The sequence below is a fragment of the Canis aureus genome, chromosome 24 (assembly GCF_053574225.1).
Source record: "Canis aureus isolate CA01 chromosome 24, VMU_Caureus_v.1.0, whole genome shotgun sequence".
In the NCBI taxonomy this organism is placed as follows: Eukaryota; Metazoa; Chordata; class Mammalia; order Carnivora; family Canidae; genus Canis; species Canis aureus.
The window spans coordinates 27296681-27317927 of record NC_135634.1 but is presented as its reverse complement, the minus strand read 5'-3'; the positions used below and the strand labels follow the sequence as shown (position 1 = coordinate 27317927).

General features: G+C 44.9%; 1 long non-coding RNA gene across 15 annotated transcripts in view; it reads left to right on the top strand.

The window, feature by feature from the left end:
* LOC144295939 (uncharacterized) overlaps window positions 1-19852 on the top strand; it is a 41531-nt gene extending 21679 nt beyond the window's left edge. For 5 of the 15 annotated variants that reach the window (XR_013363082.1, XR_013363095.1, XR_013363084.1 and 2 more), the window contains 2 exons: window positions 6056-6202; window positions 18732-19852. This is a non-coding gene — a long non-coding RNA (uncharacterized LOC144295939). Of the gene's footprint in view, window positions 1-3653; window positions 3813-6043; window positions 6203-10839; window positions 10949-13887; window positions 14038-18731 lie in introns of all 15 variants that reach the window. The other 10 variants (XR_013363085.1, XR_013363092.1, XR_013363087.1 and 7 more) reach the window with 5 other exon arrangements.
* The last annotated feature ends 1395 nt before the right edge of the window (window positions 19853-21247 follow it).

Sequence of the window (21247 nt, the reverse complement as noted above, 5' to 3'; positions counted from 1 at the left end):
GAAGCATACAGTAGGTTTAAATACTTTTTTTTTCTCAATGATTCTCTGAGTGAATTAACTCTTTTGTTAGGTGAAATTCACATAGCGTTAAATTAACCATTCTAAGGTGTATATTCAGTAACATTTAGTACGTTCACAATGTTGTGCAGCCACAATGATCACCATCAAGTTCCAGAACATTTTCATCATCCTAAAAGAAAACTTCATACCCCTTAAGCAGTCACTCCTCATTCCCCCTTGCCTAAGCCCCTGGCCACTACACACCTGCTTTCTGTCTCTGTAGAATTACTTATTCAGAGATTTCCTATGAATGAAGTCATACAATATGAGATCTTTTGTGCCTGATTTGTTTTACCTGGGATAATGTTTTCAAGGTTCATTCACATGATAGCATGTATCAGTTCTTTGATTCCTTCTTGTGACTCAAGCATATTGTATGGATATATCACTTTTTATTTATTCAATAGCCTGTTCATGGACATTTGGTTTTTTTTTATTTTTTTATTTTATTTATTTATGATAGCCACACAGTGAGAGAGAGAGAGAGAGAGAGAGAGAGAGAGGCAGAGACATAGGCAGAGGGAGAAGCAGGCTCCATGCCCCGGGAGCCCGACGTGGGATTCGATCCCGGGTCTCCAGGATCACGCCCTGGGCCAAAGGCAGGCACTAAACCGCTGCGCCACCCAGGGATCCCCATTTGGGTTTTTCCTGCCTTCTAGCCATTGTGAATAGTGTGGCCATGGACATGCAAAAGTATTTGTTTTCATACATGTTTTCTATTATTTGGGGCATATACCTAGAAGTGAATTTCTGGATCATGTGGTAATTCTATATTTAATTTTTGGAAGGACCACCATTCTACTTTCCACAGCTGCCAAACCATTTAACAGTCCTGCCAGCAAAGTGCAATGGATCCAATTTCCCTACATCTTCTCCAACACTTGTTATTTTTGGAGTTTGGTTTTTTCATTATAGCCATCCTAGTGGATGTGAAGTGGTATCTCATTATAATTTTGATTTGTATTCCCTTAAGTACTAATGATGTAAAGCATCTTTTCATGTGCTTGTTGGCCATTTATATAAATTCCTTGGAGAAATGTCTATTCAAGACTTCTGCCCATTTTTAAATTGAGGTTTCTGTCTTTTGGTTGTTGAGGTGTATGAGTTCTCTATATATTCTGGATACTAGATATTTATCAGATTTATGATTTGCAAATATTTTCTACCACCCTGTAAGTTGTCTTTTCACTTTCTTAATGCATAAGTTTTTAATTTTGGTGAGTCCAACTTATTTTTTAAAAAAGATTTTATTTATTTGTTCATGAGAGACACAGAGAAAGAGGCAGAGTGAGAAGCGGGCTCTCTGCAGAGAGCCTAATGCAGGACTTGATGCCCAGACCCAGGATCACACCCTGAGCCAAAAGCAGACGCTCAGCCACTGAGCCACTCAGGTAGTCCAAATGATCTATTTTTTCTTTTGCTCCTCTTGTTTTTGATGTCGTATCTAAGAGAACATTGCCAAATCCAAGTTCATGATGATTCATCCCTATCTTTTCTTTCAAGAGTTTTATAGTTTTAGCGCTTGCATACAGGTTGTTGATCCATTTTAAGTTAAATACCATAAATAGTATGAGGAAAGAGTCCAGCTTCACTCTTTGACATTTAGATAGTCTTCTCAGCACCATTTCTTGAAGATATTATTATTTCCCCACTGAATGGTTTTGGCACACTTGTTGAAAATCAATTGGCCATAGATGTATAAGTTTATATCTGGATTATTTTAGCTCAATTCTATTACATTGGTCTATACATTTATCCTTATGCCAGTACCACACAGTTTGGATTACTGTGAGTCTGGAGTAAAATGAAGAAGTATGAGTTCTCCAGCTTTGTTTTTCTGTTTCAGTATTGTTTTTGTGAATTAACTCACTTCAATGACAGGAAAGGCTCCTTCCTGGGTCACCCATCATCCCATGAGTCAACTTGTTGGGGTGGAAGGATCCTTGGAGAAAGAATCTAGAGACCTGGGTTCTGCTGGCTTTGCCATCAACTCTCTAGGTGTCCCTTATAAACCACATCTCTTCTCCGGTCTAGCCTTATTCTTCTGCAAAATGGTGACAAACTTATATTTCCTGCTTGGTGTGGGACCTGAAGCTCTTTAGTAAGCTCACCCTGAAAAATGCTTTTAATCCTCAAACTGAGGCCCCAGTTATCAGGGAAGTGACTGTCAGATAACTTCCCTCCCACAAACCCCACATCTATAGCTACCAGGCTTCTGTCCATTCCTTCCTAGATCATCAGTAAAGATGTTATTCTAGAAAGTACTAAATCAGCAGAGAGGTGAGAAGTCTGGGCCAGGAAGAAAGTTAGAGATGGAGTCACCTTCAGTTCTTCCTCCAACTGTCATTGAATTATGCTTGATATTTTCTAGCACTTGTCTGATGAATAAAGAATGAAGTCCCATATATTTTATTTAATTTATTTTTAAAGTCTCATATATTTTAGATTGTAGACATTTATTTATTCAAAAACATTTACAGAGAACTATTATGTGCTAGGCATTGGGTTGGGTACAACGAGTTCCACCCTCTGGTAATCAGTGTCACATTTGAGTAACATGAAGGAAAATTTTAGTTATTTTGGAAGTCCCTACTTTTTTTTATTGATTTGAGTATCACTTTCTACTGTTTCAATTGCTACTGCATGTATTAACGGCCTTACAGGAAATCAAAGCTCTGAGCATAAAAGGTCAACTACTGATACACCTGGATGCCACCTTCAGTACCAAGCACAGTCTGTGCTACATGCTTGAAATCATGGTGCACTTGCTACCACAGGTTGACTTTTTAACTTGATGTAATTTCATAGAATTGTGTTCTTGTAGATACAGTCCAAATTCTAGAGTGTGTGCTAAATGTCATCATGTCAACATCTGTCTTTCGTCTCCATTTCTACTTTAACTGCTCTGTATCTCATGTTCTAATGTGGGAGAATAGTTAGACCATCAGGGTACTATGGAGGAAGTGAAGGTAGGTTGCACAAGTGTGGTGGACCAGATGATAGATTGCATATGGTAAGGGAGAGAGAGAAAGAGGTATCAAGCATGACTCTGAGATTTCTGGCCTGTAATACCGTTTGATTGGTTCTATCCGGTGAGTTCAGGAGCACGAAGATTTGGGGAGAAAATCAGGACACAGCTTTGCTCAATAGTGTCTGGCAGAGTTATACAACACTGGAATCGCAGGGAAGATCACGAGTTAAGTTTGAGGTGTCATTGAGGCATCCACATGACATCAAATGGAGCATAAAGCAAAGGTCAGGGCTGGAGATGTGTGGGTGGTGGTAGAAACAGTGGGTCTGGATGGAATTGGAAAGGGAGAGAGTATAGAGTGGGGAGAGAACGTAAACTTGAGCCTTGAGGAATACCAGCTTAATAAGCACTAGAGTGAGGATTTCCTGCAGTCGAGACAGAGACGTGACCAAAGTAGTCAGAGGAAGCAAGGCTTCTGTGGAAGCACAGAAGCAAAGGAAGAGAATACTTCAAACTGAAAGAGGGGATTGTATCAACAATGTCAAATGCTGCTGAGAGGTTAAGAGGAAGAGAGAAAATGTCCATCAAGTTTAGTGACATTGAGGTCATTGGTCACCTTAAGGGCTGTTTCCGTGGCATGACTGGAGGAGACAGGACTGAAGGGGACTGCAGAGCAAGTGACAAAATGGAGAAAGTCGAGGCAACTCCTCTGGCAAATTTGGCTTCCAAGGACAGCCCATTTCTAGTCCTTCTCCACCTGCACTGAACGCTGCGCAACTCGGTAAATCTCATCCCCTCTCGGGATCTGTTACTCCCTAAGGAAGCTGGGGAAGCAGGGAGATACAGTATCTCTAAGTGCATGGATAATTTGCAAACCAAAGGCAGCATGTGTAATTGGAAAAAGGGAACTAGGCACCTACGAGGACGATGGATCAAAAGAGAGTTGGGTGGTATCATTTCTTTAGGGACTCCCCCAATTTCTTTGCGTTAAGAGGGTCATCGAGGACGTTAGGGAATAGAAGGTCCTGAACCACCTCCAGGGATCAAGTGGGCAGTGGGTCTGCATAAGGAAGAATGAGGAAATGGGGAGGGGGCACCAGAGGGACAGAGAGAGAGCTAGAGCTGATGTAACAAGCCCTGAGAGCCAGCTAGTGCTGGGGGAAGGAGGGGGTGCTGGTCTTGCCAGTTTATTCTTTCCAGAAACTGCAGGGGAGGAGGGAAGTCAAGTAGAATTGCTCCCCTGCATCTACTGCAGGCCTGAAGGAAGGCACAGCTGGGCTGGGAAGGGATGAGGAAGGTGAAGAGGAAGCACAGCAGGAATAATTACTTGAGCTGGCAGCCAGCCCCAACTAGAGGGTGACCCCTGGGACCCCAGGCTAGAAAAGAGTGAACGTTCCTTTAATGGCCACAGGTGTTAGAGTAGAAAATTTTCCATGAAAAGGGGGCTGTTCCACATGATTAAAATAACCACTTGGGCCCTCCTGGCAAGCTCAGGCCTCGTTTTTTTCACACTTTGCAGCGTGTCCTTCAACTCCTTTTGGAGGCTGCTCCAAGGATAAATGGCAAAAGAAATTCCTTTTCTTCTCACACACACACTAATAAGCAAGGAGTGGAAGAAAGTGGGGCCCCCAAGGGCAGGCTGGGGAGGCAGAGGCAGGGCACTGGGTGTTTTCTGCAGAGGGAGGCTGGGGGCTGCAGGATGAGGAGGTGCTGTGCTGGGGGTGAAGCTTGCCCTGGCACTTGGTAACCAGTTAGGGCGGGGTGGGGGTTGGTACTGAGACACTGTCTGGTTGGGGACTGCTCCACAGGAAAAGCTGGATATAGAGTGACAGAGACTGAGGTCCTGTCCAAGAGAGAGAGCTCAGGACCTGGTTCCTGGTGGCCTTAAGGGTTAGTTGACCAGGGCAATGTCCCGGGAAGAAGGCTGAAAAGAAGACAAATTAGTATCTTCTGGGGTGTTCCAAGACTGCCCCATCTGTCGGGAGAGGCCAAGACCAGGCATAGCCTAACAGCAGACTTGCACTCCACTACCTACCACCTGGGCAGGTAAGTGGACAGCTTGCTGTCTTGGCTTCCCTTCTAAAATGCAGTTGCATGATGAATGGGGCATTCCCCGAAAAGCCCATAGCAGATAACGCTAATGATGATGACAATGACCATCTCTCTGTCTTCATTCAGCCCAAGACTTCTAGGGTTCCCAACTGCTCTCATCTCGACCCCAGTCCTAGTTGCACTTGGGTTTCCTTGGTTTCTGTAGTGCTGGATGAGGTATTAAATAACACCTCTTCACCAGGGAAGGTCCACATAGCCCCTAGGAATGAATATAGGAGGTTACCCACTTCCACTGAAGGAGTTGGTGAAACGGTTCTTGTTGCTATTGCGGCATTATTGTTAATGAGCAAAAGCTAACAATGGCCATTTCCTGCCATCTTGCTTCCTATAAAACACCCTTTGCCCCTTCATGGGCGTGCCTCTTGCTATCATGGATAGATGCTGGGATGCTGGGCCTTTGCCCAGGTTACCAGCCCCTGGATTGTTCTCCCCTTGCCATACCACATCTTCCCAGGGTTACTTAGGCCCTCTCAGGGGATGTCAGAGTGCTTGGCCTTAGCACCCAGGTCTCACTAATCATCTTCTCTGAACAACACTGTCCAGACAGTTGTTTTTCAGCATGTGATCTGAGGGTTATGTCTATCAGACACCCCTGGGGAACTTGAAAAAGCAGATTCTCTGAGCCCCTCCCCCATTCTGAATTCGAATTTCTGGGACGACCAGGGAATCTGCATTTGTAATGATCCCTACAAGGGAATTTTATGAGACACACAGTTTTATCCCTGATCATCTTCTGTCCCTCATTGTCTATGCTAAATTGGCAAGACTGAAACACATTGCAGTTCCTCTCAGAGTGTCTTATATATGGCAGGGTTTAATAATGCTGATAGATGATGAGATAGATGACAGATGATAGATAGATAATGGATAGACAGATGATAGAGCAAAACCTTATTACAGTTTTGGCCACAGTTCTTCTGGAATGTCATGGAACTGAAGTGTGCGATGCCTGGATCTACAAAGCTACTGAGAGCAAAGGCAGCAGGAAGGTTCCACTTGGATGCAGTAACCTGGCAAGACAGGGCTCAAGTCTACCGCTCACTGGCTGAGTGTCTTTGGGTGAGTTACTGAATGTCTCCAAGCCTGATTTTCCCATTAGTATGACAGGATAGTAACAGTACGTGCTCTCAGGAGTACAGTGAGCATTGACCTAGATGCTGCAGACAGCAAGCGCCCCTGTAAGCCTGGGCTGAGCTCTCCAGTCCTGCCTGTCTCTACATGGCTGCCTCCTCTCTCGAAGCCTGGCTTCCATGGCTCCTCCCTGCTTGTGGCCAACTTCTAGCTAGCTTACAACTCCTCAGAGGGAAATATCTCCAGATGGAGGCCCATCTCTCTCAGTCGCCATAGAAGAGAATCTGGAAGGCCTTTAGGTCCATCACAACCCTAAGCCTCCCCAGTCAGGTATAGGAATCCCTGGGGTTGCAGCTCCACCATGCCTGCCCACCCCAGTTCTCAGAGAGAGGGGAGGAGTGTGGGGACAGGCTGATAGACACCCCCAGGCATCTACTGTGACTCCCCAGAAATAAACATCTTTCCAGCCCTAACCCTACATCTTCCTAGGATTAAATCCTCCAGCTTCTGAGCTACTCCCCTCTCCCCCTGCTCCATCCCCTTAGTCCCACAAGCCTCCCTACCCAGTGTGATCCTCCCAAAACTAACAGTGTGCCTTCCACTTGTAGGATGGTGGAAGAAGTCCCAAAGTATGAGCCTTACCCTCACCTCAGGGTGCTGACAGAGTAGCTGGTAATGTCAAACCAGAGTACCCAAACTGACTGGAGATGTGTCTGGTACTAAGCCATGAGCAAGGGCTCTGAGGGCACTAGGAATCCAGAGGAAGGAGAGTCCCATATAGGCTGGACTGATCAGGGAAATCTTCCTGGAAGAGGAGGAACGAGCTTGAAGGCTGTGGGGGTTGGGAAGAACATTCTAGGCAAGCACTGGAGGAATGGAGAAAGCCCTACTGATAAGCTGCCCAGGTGGGAAGGATTGCAGGGGGAAGGGGTGGCAGGACACAGAGGGAGAGAAGCCAGCTCAGCAGGTGCTGTGATTATGGAGGGCCTCTTTGGCCAAGCATGAGCCTCCAGACTGCGTGCTGGAGGTCCGGGGAGCCATGGCCTCCCTCCCACCCTGCTCGGGCAAGCTGGCTCTCAGGCTTCCCACAAGTCCGGGTAACACCGAGGCTGCCCCATTGATTGGCCTGTGAAAGGCCACTTGGTGGGCCCGTTGCCGAGAGACGGCCCCAGAGGCCAGGGCTGGGATTAGCGAGTGGCCCTGTTTGCTCTCCTTGCTGGAAGGAAAGAGGACTTTGGTCTCAGCTTATCAAACTGCCCCGGGTTTGAAAGCCTAGGAATGCAGCCTTGGGCAAATGTGCAGGTTCACAGGACACCCATTAATCAAACAGTCCCCTTCCCTCCACCCCTAATAACCTGACTCCCACTGTACACACACACACACACACACACACACACTCCCACTGCACTTTTATATGGTCTTTTGGAGATCTAAGCCCAGTTGGCAGCTGTGCCAGGTCCCCTGCTATTTCAAGAGAGCAGGTTGGCTCGGATACTGTGTCTTTTCCCTGGTTTGCCTGGTGGGCCTCCCGGGGGCAGCCCCAAGTCCAGCCGTGGGCTTCCACAAAGGTGTGTGGGGCTGGTCAGCCACCCCACTGCTTCTCTGATTCATACAAGTAGCAACATGTTGTCCCCCTAAGATGGAAAGAAAAGCATTCTAGGCAGGAACTTCTGGAGAAAACTTTTAAAAATCATAAAATTCTTTTTTCAAGCCTTATGAAAAAGGACATTATTTGTTCTTTTATGCAGCAGACGTAACCGTAGTAGAAAGTCACGTATCAATCCGGAGGTCAAATCTCATGGCTCCTAACCCAAGGGCTCCTGTCTCTTAAGGGCAAGGAGGTGGAGATGGGAGCACTGAATCTAAGCGAATTGAATTCCTTAGGAATAGGGACGCCTGGGTGGTTCAGTGGTTGAGCGGCTGCCTTCGGCTCAGGGCATGATCCCCGACCGGGGATCAAGTCCTGCATCGGGCTCCCTGCAAGGAGCCTATTTCTCACTTCTCCCACTGTCTATCTCTCTGCCTCTCTCTGTGTGTCTGTCATGAATAAATAAATAAACAACCAAATAAATAAAATCTTCTTTTAAAATAGGAATAAATATAAAGAAAAATTAGAAATGTGAGTTTCTATTAATTAGAAACCAAATGCCCAAACCCCAGATGGGAGCATGTAGCTTTGTAATACCCAGCTGGAGAAGGTTCATGGCTGTGAGAAGATGGTTTGAGTTGACTATGGACCAACTGTGGGCAGTGGCTACCAGGTCACTGATGTCAGCCTCCGTGGCAGAAAGGATAGAGACAAGAAGAGAAGAGAGAAAGGGCCAAGATACCCTACACCGTTCAGACGTTGTCTAAAATACTGTGTTCCGTTCTGGACAGCACACTTGAAGTTGCCCTATATCGTAAAGGGGAGCGCAACCCAAGAGGGTGAGTGGCCAGCGAGGAGCTTCAGAGCTATGTCTGGTGAGGAGTGTGTGCAGACTCTGGAGATGCATGTCCAGAGAAGAAGTTCACTAGCTTCCCTGGGGATGCATTCATTACGTCTCTGAGCTCTGCCCACTGCCCTTCACATCGTGGCTGCTGCTCAGCACAGACACCCAGCACCTCTGGCCCAGACTTCTCCAGCAGCCCCTCCTGGACACTCGGCCCGAGTGAGTGGATGGCCTGGGAATCGGCTCCTTTATCCACAGCCAGGGTGGCCTCATTAAAATCTACACCTGGGGACGCCTGGGTGGCTCAGTGGTTGAGTGTCTCCCTTTGCCTCAGGGCATGTCCCAGGGTCCTGGGATAGAGTTCTGCATTGGGCTCCCCTTGGGGAGCCTGCTTCTCTCTCTGCCTCTGCCTCTGCCTCTCTCTCTGTGTGTCTCTCATGAATAAATAAATAAAATATTTAAAAAATAAAATAAAATAAAATCCACACCTGATCCTGCCTTTCCCTGCTTAGAACTCTGCAGTATGCTCTCCCACCCACTCACCTTGCCATGGCCCCAGGATAAGATCCAAATGATGCCCTGCAGATCCTGCAGCTGCTCTGTAGCTCCATGCTCTAAGTCACCTGAAGTTTGGGGATGTTCTGCTGCACCCCCAGACTTTGCATACCCTGTTGGGAGGGCTTAGAGCCCCGGCACTGCCATCCAAGTACCCACTGAATGAGCTCCAGCACATGGCTTGCTGCCGTCTCCTCTGGGCAGTGCAGCCCCCCATGTGCTCCCCTAACCCTGCAGGTTCCTGACCCTGTGAGGCCTGCTCGGCTTTCCTGTCTGCCCTCTCCAGCTGCTCATGGTCAATTCCATGTCTGCTCCCAACTCCCAGCACTGGGCCCAGTACCTAGTAGGTATCCTATCAAGTATTTGCCAAATGTATGAATGCCAGCTGTTTTCCAATATTTGAAAGGCTGTCATGTGGAAGAAGGGTTGGTCCTCACCTGAGTAGCTCCAGGGGCCCCGTCAAGACCAGTGAGTGGAAGTGACTGAGAGGCAGGACATCAGTGGACTCTGCCTACCACATAGCTGCTCCCAAGGGAGGGAGCTCCCTGTCACCTGTGGTCAGGACAGGATGGCCCCTTGAAGTGGGGGCAGTAGAACAGATTTGTTTCAATGAGATCACCTCTGTGCCTTCAAACTCCAGGGCACTAAGGGTTAGTTTCTAATTTGGGGCCCCCTCCACATACACGCCACTCATGGTACAGAGTTGAGCTCTCCCAGCTGAGAAGCCTCAGGGCTGTCAAGGAGCAGGATGCAGCCCCAGCTAGGATGGAAAATCTGTCACCATTCTGGAGAGGCATGCTTTGTGTCTTTAGGAAGGCAATGAGATTGATGTTTGGCCACTAGACCGTGGGCCCCTAGGAAACAGATGGACTCATGTCCACCCCAAACCTGCAGGGCCAGCACTTGGCTCTCAACCTCTCCTAGAGAATCAAGCATTGTGTTCCTGCCCAAAGCTGGGACCGAGGTCTTTGACATTAGATCCAACCCAGGTGCAGCAGGGGAGGGGAAGTGACCTCAGCTCAGCCAGCACGGCTCCTTGGCCTCAGCTGGGCTGTCCTCCCTCACCAGCAAGGTCACTGTTATCTGCTCTGTGAATGCGCTCGCAGGGCCTGGACGCCCTCCAAATATGTAGAGGGAGTTTTAACCTAACCCAAGACTAGAAGGCCTCCCACGCCTGACATTTTCCAAGTGCTGTAAACTCCAGGCAAGGACAAGAAAGAAAGGCGCTTGAAAGCACTTCTACAGCCAGAGGCAGTCCATGTTACCTGCCATGTGTTGTGTGTGTCACAGTGTGTGTCTATGTGTCAGCGTGCATGCCGATGCCAGCATGCATGCATGTGTGTGCACACGGCAATGTGTCTTGTGTGTGTGTGAACATGCACGCATGCGTGTGTGCATGGGTGTGTGCGTGTGTCTTGGGAAGGCGTAGAGAAGCCATTTGCCTTGATTGCAATGCTGGAGTTATAGAAGCATTTTGTCCAGAACCCTCTCCAAGGCTGGGAGGACAGAGTAAAATGGCCCCAATTCTCAATCTCTAACTGCTTGTTGGATGTGGTCACCAGCCCTCTGTCCCTTTGAAACCTTGAACTGAACCTTCTTCAACCTCCACAGTAATTTCTGCTTCTCCTTTGTTGCCAGAGGTGCCATCACTTCATAAGGGTCTAATCCTCTAAGCCCCGGGGAAAGAGTAAAACAATATGGGACAGCCCTGAATCCGTACCATCCCATTGCCAGTTATGTGACTCAGGTGAGCCAGCCTCTCTGTGCCTCAGTCTCCCTAACTGTCCAATTTGGAAATGGTCTGATGAGCTGATACATGTGCAGCTGATACATGAGCAACACTATTACTTGTGGCTTCCCAAACCCAAGTGTGTGTTTTTGTGGTTCTCTCTGGATTTATTGTGGTTCCCCGCATTGTAGAGCCACTTACCCAAAACAAAAGACAACAGAGCAATTTCCCAACCTCCTTTCCTGCAAGGGCACAGGTGCATAACTTAGGTGACACCAAGCAATGCACCTGCATGAGACTTTGAGTTGTTCGCAAGGAGGCAGGCTGGGTGGGACATCTGCCAGGGGGCATGAAGAGCAACCGAGGCCACTGAGCAACAGTTCCCTGACCAGGCCAGTTCCACATGGCTCTGGGGATGGCTCCCCAAGGAACAACCTAGAACTTAGAGCTCACACACATCTTTAAATTTTTTCCTGCCCTAACTACTGGCTAATACTGATTCTGTGGTCTGCAACTAAGCACCCACCAACCTCTGAGAATTCACTACCACCTTAGGCATCCAAGTGGGAGCAATTAGTAATGTGTTAAATGAGACTAGATGTACAAAGCACCTAACTTTGTGTCTGCTTTTCTCCATAAAAGACCTCTGGCGTCCCTCAGAAAAGAGCCAGGCTCTTTCATGAAGCACATGCCCTTTTCTGAGCTTTGCAACAAAGCCTGATGGATCAAGCCCCAGATGTGTGCAAAGCCTCGTGGTGCCCTGTATCTCATGCTGTTGGTGTCTGGGAGATTTAGCCTCGAGCAGACCCTAATGTTAGCCAGCCTAACCTTATTGTCTCATTTTAAGATTTTCCTCCATAGCTAATGAAGACCCTCCAAGCACTAGGTTCTGAGTTAAATAGTTTAGGGAGCATTAAAAAAAAAAAAAAAAAAAGGTAGACGATCCAATACCTAATCCTAAAGAAGTTAGTTGGGTTGAGAAGACATCTCAAATGTGTGGGAGAAAAGAATGACCAATTTATAAAGTAGATTTGATCTTTTATTATTGAGAGGAACAGACTGTACCCCTGCTCCCTGCCAGAGAGGATGAGATGGGTCTTGCTGAAGGAGACAGGGAGGTTTTCCCAAAGGAAGCTAGACAGAGCCTGGCCTTAAAGGGTAGGCAGGAACTGGAGGGAACAAAAGTCGGGGGCAGGGGTCCCAGGATGAGGAACAACATAAGCAGAAGGGCAGGGTGGGGAAAACCTGTCCCTATTCAAGGCTCATCGGCTAGAATGGAGGCTTGTGGGGAAATAGAGAGAAATCTATCTGGAATTCCTGGGACCATCAAAGCCTGGATGAGGAGCTTGGGTTTTTGTCCAGGATGAACATGTGTTTGAGTTGGAACAGACGTGACATTGACTACACCTGTTTGACCCCAATTTTTTTACTCAGAGTATTTTGAACAACCTCGTTTTGATCTCATCAGCTTCTCTCTTAAAGTCAAAATACCCTGGACCCATTTTTGCAAGATTAATCTACTATTTTCTTTCACTCCTTCTACTTCACTAAAACTGCCTTGGCCAAGAACACCCATAATGGCCTTCCTGTTCCCAAATTTAAGGCACATCTTTCAGACTTTGTCTTACTGGACCTCTTGTGTTTAGTGCTATGAGCCTCTCTTTTGTTCTTAGAACTCTCTTCTCATGGCTTCTGTCCAACACACTCCTTGTCTTTCTTTTCTTTTTTCTGACCATTGTGCCACTCCTGGTCCACCACACTTTTCCCTCTGTGACCTGGGTGATATCATTTGTTCTCATGATTCCAACTGCCATCTACCTACTGACCACATGTCGCAGCCCAGATTTCTTCCAGAGCCACAGGCAGACATGCTCAAGTACCTGGATTTGACCAGCTCCTGGTGGGTGGAACAAAATGCAGGCATTCTAGACACCTTCAATTCAACATTTCCAAGAACAAAGTCATGATTCCTCTTCTCCCACCACCCATAGCTCTTCATCAAACTACTTTCCCTCCCTCTGTTAATGGGCACTAACATCCACCTAATGATCCAGGCCAGAAATGAGGGAATCATTCTTTTCTTTCTCCCTTGGCCCCACCCCTTACTAATCATAGTCCCTCCAGACTCCTCCTCATCTCTGCCCTGCTCTCCCATACTGCCCCACCTCAGTCAAGCTTCCCAGCATTTCTCACCAGCTCTGCACTACCCCTGCCTCGATGCTCAGCCCCTGTTTCACTTCTTCCCACCCATGCTCACTCCATCAGCATGAGCTCCTAGACCTACAGATGTGACCACATCACACCCTTCTTGCATTTTTCAGGGAGTCCCCAATGCTCAAGATAAAGTCCAAGCTCATTAGTGAAGCATATCCTGCCCCTCTGTGACACGGCCCTGTCTCCTTCTCCAGCCTTTACCTTTTATTCCTCCACGGCATAATCCATGCTCGTCATCATGACCTGCTTGTGGTTCCTGAAACTGTCAAGCTGTTTCCTGCCCCGATGCCCTTTACCTGGGCTGTTTCCTCAGTTTGCGTTATGGACTGACTATTTGTACCCCCTCCCCCACCTTCACCCCCCCCAAAAAAGGTGTATGTTGAAATCCTAACTTCCAATGTGATAGTATGAGGCAACAGGGCCTTTGGAAGATGATTAGGTCATAAAGGTGAAGCCCTCATGAATGCAATTCGTGCCTTTATAGAAGAGACTCCAGAGAGATCCCTTCCCCTTTCTTTCACGTGAAGACACAATGAGAAGACAGTTGTCTAAAAATCAGGAAGTAGGTCCTCACCAGACACTGAATCTGCAGGACCTTGATCTTGGAGTTGCCAGCCTCCAGACTTTGAGAAATAAATTTATGGTTTATAAGCCACCAGTCTATGGTATTCTGGGATGGACTACTGTGTCTGGAGTGCCCTTCCCTCTCTCCTTTACCAAGATGATGCGTATCTACTTTGCAGGATGAATCTCAGAAAACTTCTCCTCCAGGAAGCTTCCTTACCCCAGACTGGTTTGAGTGCTCTCCTCCTGGCCCCAATGCCCGCCATACAAAAACACTTACAGCAATGTGAATGTTCTAAATACTACTTAACTGTGCACTTTAAAAATGGGTAAGATAATAAGTGTTATGCTACGAACATTTTACCACGACTAAAAATAAAGAACATTTAGGGTATTGTACTGATTTTATCTGATTATAGCCACATCTTCCCCACTAGTCTTTGAGGTTAAAGTCCTGGGACGATGTCTTATCCAGCTTTGTAAAGCCTGTCACCTAGCACCATGCCTGGCACATAGTGGGAGCTCCATTCATTTAGTCAAATGGAACCAAACTAAACTGCAGGATGCTTTGGAAGTGAGGGTGGCCAGGGGGCAAGGAGGACAGAGTGGAGCCTGGAACAGAAGCCAAAGTATAAAGCATCAAATTCAACCATGAACATTTTCTTTCTTTCTCCGAGGAGATCTTCTGAACCAAGAAGGGTCCCTGAGGTAGGTGACTAGGCAAGTCAAGGGACAGACAGACTTCCCTCAGCTCCCTGGAACTGCTTCTCACAAGGGTTCTCTGCCCTGTAAGGAGATGTTGAGCCACAGGTCAGAACGGCAGGGTCAACAGTGGTGGAGGGGGGAGACATTGGGAGCCCTTGGGCCACAGAACTTTCCACTTAGAGGTTAGGCAGGGGACAGAGCAACAAGCTAGAAGACATCATGTGGGAAGCAAGGAGACAAATCCAGAAGGTGGGAGATTGTGCACATCAACACCACTAGATAAATGAGCATGAAGGGGCAAAATGATCAGGTGCATTGCATGATCATAGATTAGAGTCTTGTTAGGACATCTAGAGAAATTTGAATACAAAAATGGGTATTAGAGGAAACCAAGACAGTAACTTTTTTGTATCATAATGCTATTCCGACTATGTAAGACAATGGTCTTATTTTTTAGAGCTACATTGTGAAATACTTGGAGGTGATACTATGATAGCTGCAATTCACTTTAAAAGGCTTCATCAAAGACAGTGAGTTTGGAAAGGAAAATGCTTTTTTCTCAACTTCAAGTTAGAGAGTTAATAGCAATTATCTTGGGGAACCTGAGTGGCTCAGTGGTTGAGTGTCTGCCTTCAGCTCAGGATGTGATCCCAGGTCCTGGGATCAAGTCCTGCATCAGGCTTCCCACAGGAAGCCTGCTTCTCCCTCTGCCTATGTCTCTGCCTCTCTCTCTGTGTCTCAAATAAATAAATAAAATCTTTTTTAAAAATAGCAATTATCTTATGAAAGTAATTACAACTGTTGAGTCCATGCTGATAATAGGTTTATATAATGTTGTCTGTGGTGTATAACAGATCAAATCATTTATAACTTTGCCACACAAAGAGCTGTATAAGGTGTGTGTTATGGACCAAATGTTTCTGTCCCCTTCAAATTCTTATGTTGAAAGTCTAATCTCCAATGTGATAGTTATTTGGAGAAAGGGTCTTTGGGAGCTAGTTAGGGTTCCATGAGGTCATGAGGGTGGGATCAGTGCCCTTATAAGAAGAGGAAGGGATAAGATCCTCATGGTCTCCCTCAACTATGTGAGAAACAAGGAATAGAGAGCCCTTACCAGAACCCGACCATGATGGTACCTTGCTCTCGGACTTCCCAGCCTCCAGAACTGAGAAATAATTGTTTGTTGTTTAAGGCACTCAGTCTATGGTATTCCTGTTATAGCAGCCCAAACAAAATAAGACAGTGGGAGTGAAATCAATGAATCCAGTCAAAATTATTTTAATGGCAAAGAGAGACCCTCAGATGTCTAGGACTGTTTATATGCAGTTAATGGGGAGTCTGAGAGCTAGCTGGGAGGGAGATAAATGCCTGAGAAGTGACTCAGGGAATAAATGAAACAATACTTGGCAATGGCCAAGACCATTTAGATCCAAAGAGCAATAGACCTCAGAAGCGCAACTTAAGCAGGGTCTGGGCTGTGCTGAAAATCCCAGAGCCAGAACCAAGGGAAGCTTGAGCAGATGTTGGAGAAGCAAAGACAATGAGCCCAGAGGAAGGACTTTGGGAAGGCAACACACAGAAATTGTTTTGTATATGCTATGGTCCTCCTCTCCTTGTGGCCCTTGTGACATCTGTCTAGTTAGGATCATAAGTCTCAAACCAACCCTACAACTCTCTCATGCTAGAGAGAGTGAGTGTCTGTGCAAGTGTGCATGAATACACATATGTGTTTGTCATGGTGTCTGGCACAAGCAAACATAAGGTGTTCCTTGGACAGCCACACACACTAATATTAGTGAAATCTGGATTGACAATTTAAGAGTGAGTTTAGTAAAACTTAAACCATGGAAAGCAGACCAATATGGTAATTTAGCTTAAGGGAAAATAACTGTACACATCTCAATGGTCTTGGATGACATCACTGTGTTACCGTAAGTACAAGAAATGAGAGATATCATAATATCTCTTTATCATCAAGAAAAAGTTATATGCAGTAGTACCTTTCATTTAGGGAACCAGGGAGCTCTATGCCAGTTTTAGGGTCATCAAACATTATTGACATATATTAAAGTGAAATTTTCAAGGAGTGTCATTTATCAGAATATCAGTGCTACAAATATCTCACAAACAAATGCCACATAACTGAAGGTGACTGTAATAGAATAGCCTGAATGAATTTATTTCCAGGGTAGATCCAAACTTTCAAAAAATATGGTTTCTTTACTTTTATACATGCAAAAAAACTCTGCAATTCTTGGGCCAAAGATAACCAGGAAAGCATGAAGAAATGTTCTTTATCATGATCAGAAATTATTAATGACTACTCAAGTCCTAAGAGAAGTATTTAGTTGGCATCCAAAAGAGCCCACCAAAAGATAACATTTGAAAACGAACTTGTGCGCGTGGACTGAAATACATTGTTCTTGCAAAGAACATATGTGTATATTATCTGTGTTATTAGAATAAGGGGATAAGATAAGATGCCATCTAACCCATTTTTACTAAATGAGCTTTTGTGTCTATGCTGCCCTTCTGAACACCTGATCACTGTGAACACTGTGTCATCCCACAGTGAGGGACTTACCTCTCCCAAAGCAGTCCTTTCCAGATTTGCAATGCTCTTTTTAGCACTTATTCTCTGGTATATGGTGCGATGCATTTCCCCAGACTTCCACCTGTAATCCTAGATGGATTCCTGAGAAATTTAGGACTCTAGGTTGCACATACAAAAATCAGCTGAAGTTAGCTTAAGCTAAGGAGTCTTTAGATTAATCATGCAGAATGTCTCCCAGGATCTTAGGGCAGAAATGCAGAAAGAACAAAGCCAAACATAAGAAAGGCCCTGAGGCTCTCTTCATCTTACTGCCAAAGAAAGGCCAATCTAAGAAGAGAGTCCAACTTCTTTCTCAGCAAAGCACCTTTTCTGTGCTACATTGTCCCAAAAAGGATTGGGTGGTGAGGGAGGTAGCTGTCCATTGTTCTCAAGGTCACAGTTAAAGATATGCAAAAAGATGGATTCTCAATCTTACAGAACTAAAAGATGTCCTCTACAAAGTCTAGCCATCCTTCTTCATAGCAGCCTTTCAAATACCCAAGTCCGAGGTCATGTCTCCTTTGGATCTTCTGCCAAAAATTCTTCAGTCATCTGTCACCTGACCTGCATGTGTGTCCCTTCTCCATCTTGAGTTATCCAACAGAATTGTTATCCAATGCCTCATTTTAGGCATTTATGGATTTTTGAAAAAAAAATCTAATTTATCCAACATATGGACTATTCTATTGTGCCCTTAGCTAGGGAAAATGAGCTGGTGTCTGGATTTCCATACCACCCAAAAGGCACTTCTTACCAAGTGATAGGAGCCCTGAGGGGAAAGAAACACACATGTGATGGGAACCAATACAAATGTTCTCACTGACAGAACAACTGTTCCAATATTCTCATATTATAGGTAGGAAACAAGACAGCTGGAGATTGGAAAAGATTTGCCATATACACAAATCATTTGAGGGATAAAACCAGGGATATTCCCTGATTCCTACTCTTTAGCTCAAGTAATGCCCAGAAGCCAAGGTCTTGCCTTCTCACAGAACTATGTGAGTTTATACAATCAAACTGTGTTCCTCAAGATATTTGTTCCAACTATATCTTCATGGCACAAACAGGCTTCATATGCCTGTTTCCTCATCTGTAATTTGAGGATGATGACAGATTTGACAGGATTGTTGTAAGGGCAAAACTAAATATTGTACATATTCTCACATCAAATATGATCAGTGAATAAATCATCACCATCATCATTATTATCACTGTCATTATGAGACTCAACTTCATAGAGTGGAAGAGGTTCAAGGTCACGGCAACAGGATCATCCACCTCTTTAACAGTAGAGCATCTTCCATGCACAAGTCCCCGTCCACTTACTTTTCTTGAGGCCCTCCAATTATATGTATACTGACATTCCTCATTTTATGGTGCTTCACTTTATTTCCCTTTGCAGATATTGTGTTTTTTACAAATTAACAGTTTGCAGCAACTCTGTCTCCAGCAAGTGTATGGGTACCATTTTTTTCAACGATATTTGCTCATTTTGTGTCTCTGTGTCACATTTTGATAATTCTCATAATATTTCAAAGGTCTCATTATTATTCTATGTGTTACAGTGATCTGTTATCAGTGATCTTTGATGTTACTATTGTCATTATTGGGGGGGACCATGAACCACATCCATGTAAGATGTCAAACATAATCAATAAATAATGTGTGTACTCTGACTATTTTACCAAATAGCCATCACCCCATTTCTCTCTCTCTCCTCAGGCCTTCCTATTTGCTGAGACACAACAATATTGAAATTAGACCAATTGACAACTCTATACGGGCCTCTAAGTGTTCAAGTGAAAGGAAGAGTCTCATATTTTTCACTTTAAATCGAAAGCTAGAAATGATTAAGCTTAGTGAGGAAGGCATGTTGAAAGCAAAGATAGGCTAAAAGCTAGGTCTCTTGCACCAAACAATTAGTCAACTTGTGAATGCAAGGGAAATATTCTTTAAGAAAATTAAAAGTGTTACCCTGGTGAACATATAAATGATAAGAAAGTGAAACAGTCTTATTGCTGATATGGAGAAAGTCTGAGTGGTCTAGTAGAAGATCAAACCGCCATAACATTCCTTCAAGCCAAAGGCTGATCCAGAGCAAGGCCCTAACTCTCTTCAATTCCATGAAGGTGAGGAAGCTGCAAGAGAAGGCTCTGAAGCTAGCAGAAGTTGCTCATGAGGTTTATGGAAAGAAGCCACCTCCATAACATAAAAGTACAAGGTGAAACAGCAAGTGCTAATGTAGAAGCTGCAGCAAGTTATCCAGAAGATCTAGCTCAGAGAATTAATGAAGGTAGAAACACTAAACAATAGATTTTCAATGTAGATGTACAATATACCTGGGTCACCCGAGAGCTATGATGGAGATAGACAACCAAATGAATGTTATCTGTCTGCTAACAGAGCATCCATTCTGTAGCGCATGGATCCAGGAGTAATTCTGACCTTAAATCTTATTATTTAAGTTTTATTATTTAAGAAACACAGTTTGCAAGACTCTAATTGCCGTAGATAGTGAGTCATCTGGTGGATTTAGGCAAAGTAAATTGAAAATCTTCTGGAAAGGATTCTCTACTCCAGATGCCCTTCAGAACATTTGTGATTCATGGGAAGAGATCAAAATATCAACATTAACAAGAGCTTGGAAGAACTTGATCAACCATCATGGAGGACTTTGAGAGGTTCAAGACTTTCATGGGGAAAGTAACTACACATGTGGTAAAAATAGCAAGAGAGGCAGAATTAAAAGTGAAGCCTGAAGATGGGACTGACTTGCTGACTTGCTGAAAGCTGAGATGGTGGTTAACATTTTTTAGCAATAAACTGCTTTTATTTATTTTTTATTTATTTGTTTGTTTTTATTTTTTTAAAGATTTGTTTATTTATTTATTTATGATAGACATAGAGAGAGAGCGAGGCAGAGAGAGAGAGAGGCAGAGACACAGGAGGAGGGAGAAGCAGGCTCCATGCCGGGAGCCCGATGTGGGACTCGATCCAGGGTCTCCAGGATCGCGCCCCGAGCCAAAGGCAGGCACCAAACTGCTGAGCCACCCAGGGAATCCCTATTTGTTTTTTGTTTGTTTGTTTGTTTGTTTGTTTGTTTTTTAACGATTTATTTCTTTATTGGGGGGGGGGGCAGAGACAGACAGAGGGAGAAGCAGGCTCCATGCAGGAAGCCTGACGTGGGACTAGATCCCAGGTCTCCAGGATCATGCCTTAGGCTGCAGGCGGCGCTAAACCGCTGCGCCACCGGGGCTGCCCTATTTTTTTGTTTTTAGAGAGAAAGCACAAGCAAGGGCAGGTGGTAGGGAGGAAGAAGAGAGAGAATCTCAAGCAGGCGCAGTGCTCAGCACAGAGCCCAATGTGGGGCTTGATCTAGTGACCCTGAGATCATGACCTGAGCCAAAGTCAAACACTTAACTGACTGAGCTACCCAGGTACTCCTGTACATTGCTTTATTAGACATAATGTTATTGTACACTTAATATACCATAGTATAGTGTAAACAGAAATTTTATGGGGGAAAAAAAACTTCATTTGACTTACTTTATTGAAATATTTGCTTTTTATAGTGGCCTGCAACTGAACCAGCAGTATCTCCAAGCTGTGCATGTATTAAGCCTCTTGAAGTTGTCCCACGGCTCACTGGGATCCTACAGATATCCCCAATTCTTTTCTCTGTGTTTCATATTGAATAGTTTTCATTGTTATTTCTTCAAGTTCACTAATCTTTTCTGCTGGATATTGAGTCTACTGTTAATCCACCCTGTCTGGTTTTTATCTCAGACATTCTTTCTCATCTCTAAAAGTTTCATATATTCCATACCACACTTATGTTTTCCTCTGTCATCTTAAATAGATAGAAAATACTTATAATGACTATTTTAGGGGCACCTGGATGGCTCAGTCTGTTATGCATCTGCCTTCAGCTCAGGTTATGATCCTGGGATCCTAGGATAGAACCCCATGTCTGGCTCTCTGCTAAGTGGGGAGCCTGCTTCTCCCTCTCCTGCAGCTCCCCCTGCTTGTGTGCTGTTAAATAAATAAATAAAAATATTTTTAAAAATAACTATTTTAGTGTGCTTGTCTACTATTTCTATCATCTATCTCATTTCTGAGTCTGTTTCTATTGATTGATATTTCTCTTCATTATGGGTCTTATTTTCCTGCTTCTTTGCATGCTTGATAATTTTTTTGAAGATCTTATTTATTCATGAGAGACACAGAGAGTGAGACAC